This window comes from Adiantum capillus-veneris, chromosome 1, assembly GCF_014529385.1.
Source record: "Adiantum capillus-veneris isolate H3 chromosome 1, ASM1452938v2, whole genome shotgun sequence".
NCBI lineage: Eukaryota > Viridiplantae > Streptophyta > Polypodiopsida > Polypodiales > Pteridaceae > Adiantum > Adiantum capillus-veneris.
In genome coordinates this window covers 60,531,764-60,545,626 of record NC_140931.1, presented here as the reverse complement: position 1 = coordinate 60,545,626, position 13,863 = coordinate 60,531,764, and positions in this window count along the sequence as shown.

Below are 13,863 nucleotides of genomic sequence, written 5' to 3'. Positions count from 1 at the left end.
AGCAGGAGAGGGAGCTCTTGCACTTTGCACAATACACAATGAGAGTGTGTGTGTGTGTGTGTGGGTTTGAGCGAGTATACCCCCCAAGAATGCCCCTAGCTTCCTTGGATGATCCCCCCCCCCGTGTAGCTCATGCTTGAAGCCCATTGGACCCCTCTAGGCCTAGCCAATTACAAGCAGGAGGTATTATAAGCAACAAGGGTAGTCTTGGGACAAGTGTCCCCTATTCCCCTTTGAGAGAGAGGACTTCATAAATGCAAAAAAAATTAATTAATTATACTAAGCTATCATTGGACCCTTTGGGTGGCCAACCAATAGGATTTAGGCACACCATGGGGGCAACATGAGGAGGAACTTGAAAAGTGTCCTAAATGATTTCTTTGTACCAAGATTTCCTTGTGTGAGGGTGTGTGTCTTCTCTCTCTAGTCCCCTCTTGTAGGGATCACCTCCTCCTTGTAGGGATACAATTTGAATTTTGCACACCTTACCTCAAGCACCTTAGTTAGTAGCATGGCAAAGCACCTCAAGCTTGGGTGGTGTTCCCACAAGCACCTCAAGCTCTCTAGTTGGCCAGAACGACAAGCACCTCAAGCACCTTAGTCAGCAAGCACGACAAGCACCTCAAGCACCTCAAGCACCTTAGTCATCAAGCACGACAAGCACCTCAATCACCTTAGTCATCAAGCATGACAAGAATCTCAAGAACCTTAAGCTTGGGCCGGGTTCCAACCTCAAGCTCAGCCCTAGATTACCTAAGGTCAAAGGACTTTTTAAAACTAACCATTTGGAGGTCTTTAATGAAGCTAACCCTAAGGTCTTTAAGCTCCATTAGCTAGCCTTTCTCTTTGATAGACCATCTCTCATTTGGACACCTTTACCATTGGCCCCGTGGTGAGATAGATCTGTAAGCACATGTCAATATTCTAACCCTTGTTCTCGTTTATTCTCCCACAATAAATGATCAGTTTAATATGAGAAAATGATTTGGACTAGTTAGATATTAGATTTTATGATATGGTACAATACAATCTTTGTGTTCCTTGTGACCTAGTGATGCAATAAATATGGAAAGCTCAATGCATCACAATAATAACATAAAATTTGTAGAAAGAATTAACTATCCCAAGCCTCAGTCCCAAGGCCTCAAACACCTTCGAATGTGGAGAGAGCTAGCAAGGAATGAGGGTAGGGAAGAGGAAGAAGAAACATTCCATCGGATAAAGAAATAGTTTCTCACTTATTATCACTCTTCGTGCTAGCATACATAATAGCATAACAATGAAGGTGATGAAGCTGGCAAACTTAATCTTTGAAGCATGGATCTTGGTTGGATTTTCATTCCGTAGCCAAGAGTTTTGGTGTAGGCACTCAACTTCTTAACAGCCTTGGAGAAGGAGATGGAGTTCCTCTACTTTCACCAAGTGAGAATACTTGAAAAAAATTAGTGTGTGTGAGGTGTATATCCCCCCAAGAATACTCCTTGCTTTCTTTGGGCGAGCCCCCCCTTTTTGCTCAAGCTTGAAGCTTATTGGACCCCTCTCCCCGTAGCCAATCACATGCACCATGATTTTCAAGCACATGGGTAGTGTTTGGTCAAGTGTCCTCCTTACCCCTTTAAGAGAGAGAGCTTGAAAATATTTAGATATTTGTTGAATTGAACTAGAAGCTCATTGGACCCCTCTTTAGCCCAGCCAATAGGATTCAAGCACACCATGTGGCTAAGCATAGGGAGATTATACATGTGTCCATGTGCCCCTTGAGAAAGGGGGTGCCCTTTGGGTGATTGGGAGGTTAAGTCAAAGATTCCCATAACTTTGGGGCTTTCCCCCTCCTTTTTAGGGTCTCTTTTTGACTCAAGCACCTTATCCCCCATGCATGGAATGATTCACAAGAACCTTCCTCATCAAGCAGGACAAGCACCTCAAGCACCTTAGTCATCAAGCACGACAAGCACCGCAAGCACCTTAGTAATCAAGCACAAAAAGCACCTCAAGAACCTTAGTTATCAAGAACGACAAGCACCTCAAGATTAGGTCAGGTTCCCCCCTCAAGATCAGCCCTAGCTTGCCTAAGGTCAAAGGACTTTTAACACTAACCATTGGAGATCTTGAATGAAGCTAACCCTAAGGTCATTTAAGCTCCATTTTCTAGCCTTGCTCTTTGACAGACCATCTCTCATTTGGACCCCTTTACCATTGGCCTTGAGATAGATCCGTAAGCACATATCTATATTCTATCCCTTGTTCCCGTTTATTATCCCACATTAAATGATCAGTTTAATATGAGAAAATCATTTGGTTTGGTTAGATATTAGATTCTATGACATTACCTTTCTCTTGAAATCATAGTCATCCTCGACTATGAGGTAGAAGAGATAAAGGCTTAACACCATTTTAGATAATTTGGGAAAATCCCGTTTTCCAAATTCTAAATGTGTATGCTAGGATTGTGTTATTTAATGATTTCTAAGCTCTAGTTGCCTTTAATTTAGATAAATTATCATGATTGTATGAGTCTATTTTAATTTCTCTACTATAAAATTTAAGAATAAAACTCCAATATAGTTTTTGGAAAGAGGATTTGTATGACATCAGTGCTTTTCGAAATTCAACAAATGCTTCTAGAAGTAGCTTCTCAAAAAATGAGGTGTCAAAAAAACCAATTGATATGATTTTAAAGCAGCATATAGATTGATTACAGCAATTAAAAAAGATAATATGTAAAGGCAAATACTATTAAACACTCTTGTCATAATTTGGTGACCTTAATCCATGTATAACAAAATACCTGGTCATGGTTTTGTAGCATGCTATCAAGTTTTAAATACACGATAATTTAAACAACATTCAAACTAATATTTCACACTTAAAAAGTCAAAACAATACTATATAGTATCCTATGGCTATAAGACCATGAGATGCCATCTATTGCACCTATAGCCTTAAGGCCATATGGTGCTCTTTGTAGACATGTCTATGACTTTAATATGTCTCTTTATGACCTCAAGGCCATAGGGTTAGGATTGTTAGCTGGTCCCAACATATAAAGAGATCCAGTCCTTCAAAGCCATATGGGACTTTATTTATGTGCCACCCTATGTCCCTAAGGCTGTAGGTTGTCTTAGGGCCACGAGATGTTGTTTATGCCAATAAGAAACCCTTCTATGCTCTATGTTGGCACTCTATGTCCCCAGGCGCACAAGGTGTGCCTCGTATGCTAGTTAGAAACCCTTTATTCTATATGTTGTCACCATATGGCCTTAGACCATAGGGTGCCCTCTGTGCTAGTAAGAAATCCTCTATACTCTGTGTTTGCACCCTATGGACCTAGGACCGTAAGGTACCCTCTATGCTAGTAAGAAATACTCTACGCACATTATTGAGACCATGTGGCCCCAAAGCCATAGGATATCCTCTATGGTAGTGAGAAAAACCCTCTATGATCTATGTTCACAAACATTTAAAAAATCTAAACAATACTATAGAGTATCCTATGGCCTCAAGACCATAAGATGTCATCTATTGTACCTATAATTCCATTTGGTATTTTATTTAACTATAAAAAATTAGATGAGGCACTTACTTAGATAAACTATCATAATTCTAACTTTGAAATTATTTCTTAACATAAAACTACAACATAAAAACTCCTAATATAAGTTTGTGCCAAAGAATCAATGTTAAGATGAAGATTTTTTACATCAAGTACATGCTTTAAAACTTCACTCAAAGGTTTTAGAGATGGTGTCTCAAAAGAAGGAGGTGTTTAAAAACACCATTTGATATGAATATACGAATTGTATACATTGATTATGTCAAAATAGTATAAAGTATAAATATAAATATTACCACCAACTTGACAGTTTCATAAAAATGATGGTCTTCATCGCATGTACAATAAAGTACTAACTAGAAAGAGTATGATATCTACAAGATTGAGGGTGTTCAAAAAACACCGTTTTGTAACACTACCAAATGTCAAGAACATTCTAATTGTTTGGATCACTTAATAAAGACAATTAATAAGAAGAAAAAGTTAACAATACCATAGAAGCATCAAACAATGAAACCAAAGAACTTGAATGAGAGAAGTCTCCTCACAATAGGATGCACTTTATTAAAAAAATAGTTTAAAGATGTTTCAAGATATCCCACAACATTCCATCAAGTTTAAATTTTGAAAAGTACACATTGCCAAATACTTGGTAGATGCTATTTCGCATACTTAACTAGTACACTTAAAATGGCCTCCTTCTCTTGAGATTTTGAGTCCTTTGAGACATATAACATTGCATTACATAGTGAGTCTTAGGATCAGGATGGAACATTACAAAATTTCTTATGGTATAGTCTCTCTTGTCTTTAGCATGCAACCATCCACATAACCATGGAACAATTTCATCTTTTAAAAAACTTTGAAGCAATTGAGTAGGTTGGTTCCAAAACTTTGGAAAAATCATATAAGTTCCTTGCATATTCCACATCACTCAATATGGACTATCATCAAATATTATAGTGTTTCCCCCATCTAAATAATCAAATAGCTTCCATATGGTCAAAAGATTTTTGTGATAGGCTCTTTTGTAATCGATCATGAAATTTGAATTTTGGCAGCATTGGTTGTCCATAATCATCTTAAATTTGTGACTTTGTGTAGGAAAAAAGGTCTTGATTATGTGTTGAGCTTTTTGTAAACGATGGCAGCTCCAAATCCAAACCTCAAAGAACTCAAAGCAAAATCTTAAGAAATACTCTGCATCTGGATGCACCGCATACACCTCATTGTTATATTCTACAATGCACATGTACTTGGTCCAAGTTGGCCTTGATTGAATCTCAAATGTTGCAAGAAGCACACCCTCTAAATCCAAGATAAGCGTTCTTTTGTCCTGTTTGAAAGATGTTGGTAGATAATGAAACCATTGCTCTTGGTTTGAATGTGATATTTGATGTAATATGAAAGGGAGCTCCTCTATTTTGTGATAATCTAATAGCAAAACATTTTTTCTTAGAAGCCCTGAAATGATTTTAAAAAAAAAGTTAATATAGAGATGTTAAGTGTGTTGAAGACCTTAGGGACATAGGGTGCTAATTTGTGGTTACACTTAGTAAGTCCTATGCAAGAACACATGCCAAACTATGACCATATGGCCTTAGATTCATAGGGTGTTGAGACCATAAAGTGAAATTCCCCCAAGGTTTGACCTTATGAGCATGTAGATTGTCCTTGATGGCACAATGAACTCAAATTTCAAAGAAAACAACTATAAAAGCTTTAAAAAAAAAGAGCATTTGGCACATGAAACTCAAAAGTTACTTATAGTATTGAAAGACAATTTAAAAAACTATTAATCATTTACATCTTCATATAACAAAATCTCTAGGTACATAAAGATCTTTCTAAATGACAAAATGTTACAAAACATTGCTCCATCATTTCTTGATATAGGGCTATTTGAGATCATACTGAATTTTTAAATGCTTTATTTAATTCCTGGCTTCATCACAAGCTCCTTGTATCCCAATTTTTGGGCAAGCATGATTGCTTCTGTACCTTTCAAGGCTGATAATGATTTGATATTCTTTAAGACCCTTACTTTTTCTCGATCACGTGCTGAAAGTTTCTTGTCTTGACTTCGTGTGGACATTCCACTAGTGCTAGATGTTGTAACTTTCTCATAGTGAAGAGGGCAAGAAACTCTTTAGCAGCTTGGAGTGGCTCGCGCTCTCACGTGGACAACATTCTATTCTGGTAGCCTTCCCGTGGAGTAGGCTTTTCCTAGAAAAATTAGATTTCTCTCCTCCCACTCTGCAACAACCTTGTGTATACGGTTATAAAGCTGATGACCTTGAGCAATGGGTGCTTGTCCATATAAATGATAACTTGTAACTGTGCGAACGTCATTAACATGATTGAGATCTTTGATATATGGTAGCAGCTCCCCAAGGAGGATATTATCCTCCTCATGATCAACATTAAACGATGGTGAAAAAATACAATTCAATGCAAGAGTCACACATCCCTTTAATGGTTCATCATCTACAAGAAGCAATCTTCTTGCATCAAGCCCAAATTTTGATGATGCAATAGCCAACGGTTTGAAAAGTGCTTCTACTCCTGGATTATCTAAGCGAGTGATCCTTGATTCTACGCATGGTTGACATTGGTTTTGCCCCCAGATCATAAAGAATGGAAATTTTTCTTTAGCTTCCTTTTCTAAAATCTTGGTGATGTCCACAACATGCATGTCATTAGCAGCTGACCATATCCCTACATTGAAATTGCTAAATAGAGCCTTTAAAAACTCAATGCATCCTAGACGAAGAACAATATGCTCATGTCCAAACTTTAAGCTCTTCATTTTCTTGGACTTTTGCCAGCATCTCCTCAGGAACAATCCACACAAGCTCACTATTATAGTCAGCATTCGTTTGTTGGTGGATGGAAGGTCTAACTCACCATGCACTTCGATTTCCAAATCCTTGGGTGCTAAAATATTTGTGTTGGATTCTCCTTCTGGCGTTGCACATGTTCTGGAACTTCCATTGCCTTCTACTTCAATTGTGGTGTCATGCAATCCAATTCCCGACTCTTGGGCTACTATAATATTTTCATCGGATTCTTCTTCTTCCCTTGCACATGTTCTGGAACTTTCATTGTCTTCTTCCATTGGATTACACTTTAAATTTATCTCCAGTCGTTGTAGCATTTGACCTTCAAAGACTTGTAGATTCTTGTCATCTTCATCAGAAACTCTTTGGTTGACATGGAGATTGATAAAATCTTTCTCAGTAAGGTCAATGGCATTAGCATCCTCTATACCAACAATCTCGAGTAAAACTTTGTCAGCCGCAATATCTTGTTGAAGGACTGCAAGATTCCAAAGTATCGACATTTTGATAACTCTTTTTTGTCACACTCTTAGAAAAAACTAATCGCAAATAGCAAATTTACTAACTGACAACACATCTACAATGAATTTATTTTTATGCTCCTTATTGTCTAGAGATTCCTAATCTTTATCTAGCTACATTAGTTCTTTGTCCATGATGGTGGCGCCTAGAAGTATACTTGGAGAAACATTTATGCCTTTAAGCTCTAGAGCAGCAGTCTCATTTTCTATTTCCATGATCTTCTTGCATTGGATGATTTCCTTGACTAAGTTTCTTATGGCCTTCAGGCCATACGGTTCTCTTTGTAGATATCTCTATGACTTTAAGATAATCCAAAATATGTCTCTTTATGGCCTCAAGGCCATAGGGTTAGGATTGTTGGGAGGTCTCAACATATAAATAGGTATATGGCTTCAAAGCCGTATGGTACTTTATTTATGTCTCACCCTATGGCCCTAAGGCCATGGGTTGTCATAGGGCCACAAGATGCCCTCTATGAGCACTAGTAAGAAACCATATATGCTTTATGTTGGCACCCTATGACCCGACGGCCACAAGGTCTGCCTTTTATGCTAGTAAGAAACCCTTTATGCTACATGTTATCACTCTATGGCGTTTGGGCCATAGAGTGCCCTCTGTGCTAGTAACAAATCCTGTATGCTCTATGTTTGCACTCTATGGACATAGGGCCACAAGGTACCCTCTATGATAGTAAGAAATACTCTATTCTCTATGTTTGCACCCTATGGACCTAGGGCCACAAGGTAGCTTCTATGCTAGTAAGAAATCCTCTATGCTCAATATTGAAACCCTATGGCCTCAAGGCCATAGGATTTCCTCTATGCTAGTAAGAAAAACCCTTTACACTCTATGTTGGCACCCTATGGAGACTTGAGGGCCACAAGGAACCCTTTATAATGCTACTAAGAAACCTTGTATGCTCTAGGGGAGCACCAAATAGCCCCTAGGACACAAGTTTCCCTCTATGCTAGGAAGAAAACCTCTACGGTCTATATTGGCAACCTACAGCCCTCGGGCCATAGGGTGCATCAAATGGCTCCTAGGCCACATGGTGCCCTCTATGCTAGAAAGTAAACCTCTGCGCTCTACATTGACACTCTATGGCCCCAAGGCCATAGGGTGCCCCTTACGTCTAGTATGAAACCATTGAAACTCTATATTAGCATCTAAAGACCGTAGGCCACAAGGTGAGCTCTATGTTAGTAAGAAACCATCTAAACTCTATGTTGGTAGACATAGGCCATAGGATAGCCAAGGAACCCTTTAGGAGCATTCCCCACAAAGACCACCTTATGGCCCCATGGTGATTTAGTGGCCTAGGTGCCCTTCTTAAGACTCTTTTATTTTTGTATCATATGGCCCCAGGGAAATAAGCTATCCTCTATGCTATCAAAAAAATGTTTATGCTCTTTGTTGGAATCATATGGCCCCAAGGCCATGGGGTGCTCTCTATGCTAGCAAGAAACCCTCCATGCTATATGTTTGCACCCTATGGCACCAAGGACTCAGGGTGTCCTCCATGATAGTAAGAAACCCTCTATGCTCTATGTTTACACCCCACTTGACTATGTTGACACCCTATGGCCCTGGGGCCATAGGGTGCTCCCTAGGGCTACAAGGTGCCCTTCAACCTAGGAAGAGACCCTTTATGCCCTAAAGTGGTCCTCTTTGGCCTCAGGGTCATAGGGTGCCTTCTATGCTAGTAGGATACATTATATGGTCTAGGTTTCTACTCTATTGCGTAGGGCTAAAAGGTTTGCTCTATGAAGAAACCATGTGTACTATATGTTGGCAGTGTATGGCCCTAGGGATAGAAGGAAACCCTAGGGGTATAGGGTGTCCACTATTCTACTATCATATGGTCCAAGGGCCAGATAATGACCAAGGTATCATGTGTGTGAGAATTCTCTACTATATATACAAAAACCACTTTATGGCACTATGGCGTCCCAAGGACAACAAGGTGCTAATAAAAATCCCTCTATGCTCTATGTTGGCACGCTATGGCACCAAGGCCATAGGGAGGTCTTTATGCTAGTAAAATTCCCTCTATGCACTATGTTTACGTGTATACATATAAAGAGCCATTTTATGCATTATGTTGGCGTCTTATGACCCTAGATCCATAAGATGTCCTCTATGGTAAAAGAGAAATTGTACATGGGATATGCTGGCATCCTATGGTCCTAGGGCCATAGGGTGTCCTCTATGCTAGCAAAATGTGTAAGTTAATACTCCGAAATTGAAAGAGCTTTTCAGAAAAAAAAAAAAAAACCTTGTACTTCAATTGTGGTGTCATGCAATCCAATGCCCAACTCTTGGGCTACTAGAATATTTTCATTGGATTCTTCTTCTTCCCTTGCACATGTTCTGGAACTTTCATTGTCTTCTTCCATTGGATTACTCTTTAAATTTATCTCAAGTCGTTGTAGCAGTTGACCTTCAAAGACTTGTAGATTCTTGTCATCTTCGTCAGAAACTCTTTGGTTGACATGGAGATTGATAGAATCTTTCTCAGTAAGGTCAATGGCATTAGCATCCTCTATACCAACAATCTCGAGTAAAACTTTGTCAGCCGCAATATCTTGTTGAAGGACTGCAAGTTTAAAGAACACCTAATTTTAGATTCCAAAGTATCTACATTTTAATAGCTCTTTTTTGTCACACTCTTAGAAAAAACTAATCGCAAATAGCAAATTTACTAACTGACAACACATCTACAATGAATTTATTTTTATATTCCTTATTGTCTAGAGATTCCTAGTCTTTATCTAGCTACATTAGTTCTTTGTCCATGATGATGGAGCCTAGAAGTATACTTGGAGAAACATTTATGCCTTTAAGCTCTAGAGCAGACGTCTCATTTTCTATTGCCATGATCTTCTTGCATTGGATGATTTCCTTGACTAAGTTTCTTATGGCCTTCAGGCCATACGGTTCTCTTTGTAGATATCTCTATGACTTTAAGATAATCCAAAATATGTTTTTCTATGGCCTCAAGGACATAGGGTTAGGATTGTTGGGAGGTCTCAACATATAAATAGATATATGGATTCAAAGCCATATGGTACTTTATTTATTTGTCACCCTATGGCCCTAAGGCCATGGGTTGTCATAGGGCCACAAGATGCCCTCTATGAGCACTAGTAAGAAACCACATATGCTTTATGTTGGCACCCTATGACCCGAGGGCCACAAGGTCTGCCTCTTATGCTAGTAAGAAACCCTTTATTCTACATGTTGTCACTCTATGGCCTTTGGGCCATAGGGTGCCCTCTATGCTAGTAAAAAATACTCTATGCTCTATGTTTGCACCCTATGGACATAGGGCCACAAGGTACCCTGTATGATAGTAAGAAATCCTCTATTCTCTATGTTTGCACCCTATGGACCTAGGGCCACAAGGTAGCCTCTATGCTAGTAAGAAGTCCTCTATGCTCAATATTGAAACCCTATGGCCCCAAGGCCAAAGGATGTCCTCTATGCTAGTAAGAAAAACCCTCTACGCTCTATGTTGGCACCCTATGGATACTTGAGGGCCACAAGGTACCCTTTATAATGCTACTAAGAAATCTTGTCTATATTGGCAACCTACAACCCTCGGGCCATAGGGTGCATCAAATGGCTCCTAGGCCATATGGTGCCCTCTATGCTAGAAAGTAAACCTCTGCGCTCTACATTGACACTATATGGCCCCAAGGCCATAGGGTGCCCCTTACGCCTAGTATGAAACCATTGAAACTCTATATTAGAATTTAAAGACTGTAGGCCACAAGGTGAGCTCTATGTTAGTAGGAAACCATCTAAACTCTATGTTGGAAGCCTGTGACCCAAACGCCATAGGATAGCCATGGAACCCTTTAGGAGCATTACCGATAAAGACCACATTATGGCCCCATGGTGATTTAGTGGCCTAGGTGCCCTTCTTAAGACTCTTTTATTTTTGTATCATATGGCCCCAGGGAAATAAGCTATCCTCTATGCTATCAAAAAACCGTTTATGCTCTTTGTTGGAATCATATGGCCCCAAAGCCATAGGGTGCTCTCTATGCTAGCAAGAAACCCTCCATGCTATATGTTTGCACCCTATGGCACCAAGGACACAAGGTGTCCTCCATGATAGTAAGAAACCCTCTATGCTCTAAGTTTACACCCCATTTGACTATGTTGACAACATATGGCCCTTGGGCCATAGGGTGCTCCCTAGGGCCACAAGGTGCCCGTCAACTTAGGAAGAGACCGTTTATGCCCTAAATTGGTCCTCTTTGGCCTCAGGGTCATAGGGTGCCTTCTATGCTAGTAGGATACATTATATGGTCTAGGTTTCCACTCTATAGTGTAGGGCTAAAAGGTTTGCTCTATGAAGAAACCATGTATACTATATGTTGGCAGTGTATGGCGCTAGTGATAGAAGGAAACCCTAGGGCTATAGGGTGTCCTCTATGCTACTATCATATGGTCCAAGGGCTAGATAGTTACCAAGATATCATGTGTGTGAGAATTCTCTACTATACATACAAAAACCACTTTATGGCACTATGGCGTCCCAAGGGCAACAAGGTGCTAATAAAAAGCCCTCTATGCTCTATGTTGGCACCCTATGGTTCCAAGGCCATAGGGCGGTCTTTATGCTAGTAAAATTCCCTCTATGCACTATGTTTACGTGTATACTTATAAGAAGCCATTTATGCACTATGTTGGCGTCTTATGACCCTAGATCCATAAGATGTCCTCCATGGTAATAGAGAAATTGTGGATGGGATATGATGGCATCCTATGGTCCTAGGGCCATAGGGTGTCCTCTATGCTAGCAAAATGTGTAAGTTAATACTACGATAAATATGCAATCCAATATACAAAATTGAACCATTATCATACATCATACATTTGTTGCTTTTCCACACAGTTGAAGGGGTCTTTGCCTTCAAATATCATCATAACATTCAAACATTTAAATCAAATTTGCAAGTACTTTAATTCACAAATGCGTTGATCTGTTGGTGGATGGAAGGTCCGGCTCACCATGCACTTTGATTTACAAATCCTGAGGGGCAAAAGTATTGTGCTAGATTCTTCTTATGGCATTGCACATGTTTTGGAACTTGCATTTCCTTCTACTTCCAATTTACAAACTTAAACAATGGTTATACATTATACAATCATTTCTTTGCAATAAACCTTGATACAATGTTCCGATTGCTACATGACAAGCTAAAAAATTATACTAGTCCTAGCTTCCCTCTATTGAAAAAAATTCAAGATATAAATTCCAATTCTCTGCATCATCTAGAAGAGAAACAAAATCATAGTTTGGAACAAAATACTCGCACTTTATATCTTTGAATAAAATCTTGTTACAATCAAAGAACTAGATCTTCACATAATCCAAAGGACAAATGCTTCAATAACCATTTATACTCGATGTTTACTATCTAAGCAAATAATTGGCATTTACAACAAATGTTGAATATATGTTTAATCTAGTTAGTTGCAATACAAAGATAATTATTTCAAATTGAATATGTTTAATCTAGTTAGTTGCAATACAAAGATAATTATTTCAAATGCTTACACCATCAATTCACAATAGAAGAACTTACACCCAACAAAAAATGATCATACATCAATTGTTCAAGCTCTCATTTTGGAATTTTGAGGACTAAATACTCTTTAGTTTTTTCTAGATTATTTCATTCTCAATAGAATATCAAACCTTAATCACAAGATAAGAAATATATTGCCCTAATGTATATGGACACAAAATATAAGGCCAAAGAAAAATTTTCTTGAAACACTTAAAGAGTCTTTAGGTGACCTAGAATAACCAACCTATGGTCTAAAGGCCATAGGGTGTCATGTGATGTTTTATAAGATGTGTCCATAAGAGCTAGGTGATTTGCATCCATGGGGTGATTTAAGTGCCCCTGTGGAGATTCTATGTCACCACCCTATGGCCCTAAGGCCTTAGGGTATCCCAAATGCTCTTGGATAACTTATGTTTCCTTCTAGAATATGCCAAATACTCATGTGCTCATTTAGAGACTTTATGTAATCTCTCTATATACATAAGATTGTAGGATAGCTGTGTTGACACCCTATGGCCTTAAGGCTATAGACTAGCCCAAATGCTTATGTGCCCTTTTAAAGACTCTATGTAATCACCCTATATCCGTAAGATTGTAGGGTAGCCAAATGCTTATGTGCCCTTTTAAAGACTCTATGTAATCACCCTATATCCGTAAGATTGTAGGGTAGCCAAATGCTTTTGGGGGATTCTATGTTGACACCCTATGGGCCTAAGGCTATAGAGTAACCCAGATGCTTATGTGCCCTTTTAGAGACTCGGTGTAATCACCCTACATCTATAAGGTTGTAGGGTATCCCATTTTCTTTTGGGAGATTCTATGGCCCTAGGGCCATAGGGTGTCATGTCTACAAAGAACTCTATGATCCTCAAGTCATAGTGCATTCTTCCCAAACCTCATATGATCATTTAACTTTAAAGTATTACATAATATATGTCTTATGACCATATATAAATGTAGAATTCTATTTACCAAAACATGTCCATATAATATCATACACTTAAGTCTAATTCATTTATTGTGAAAAAACTCAAAATCACAAGTTCACACTTTTTCAAAGAAAATAAATTGAGAAAAATAACGAGCCAAACATCATGGGCAGATTTGAGATGGGACAAATGAAATAAAATGACAACAATAATAATCTAAATATCAGTAATGTAATATCATGGGTGGCTAGCTTAACCTGTTTCCTGTAGAATGGCCTCAACACTTGCATCCAATGGTTCTTCAATTTCTTCTTCCTTTGAATCCTTGGCATTGACTTTGTTTGTGTTATCCAAACCTGCCCACCTTTCAAGATCAAGTTCTTCTCCACTATGGAATGGCAAAGAGATTCCAATTGCGTCATTTGATCACTACT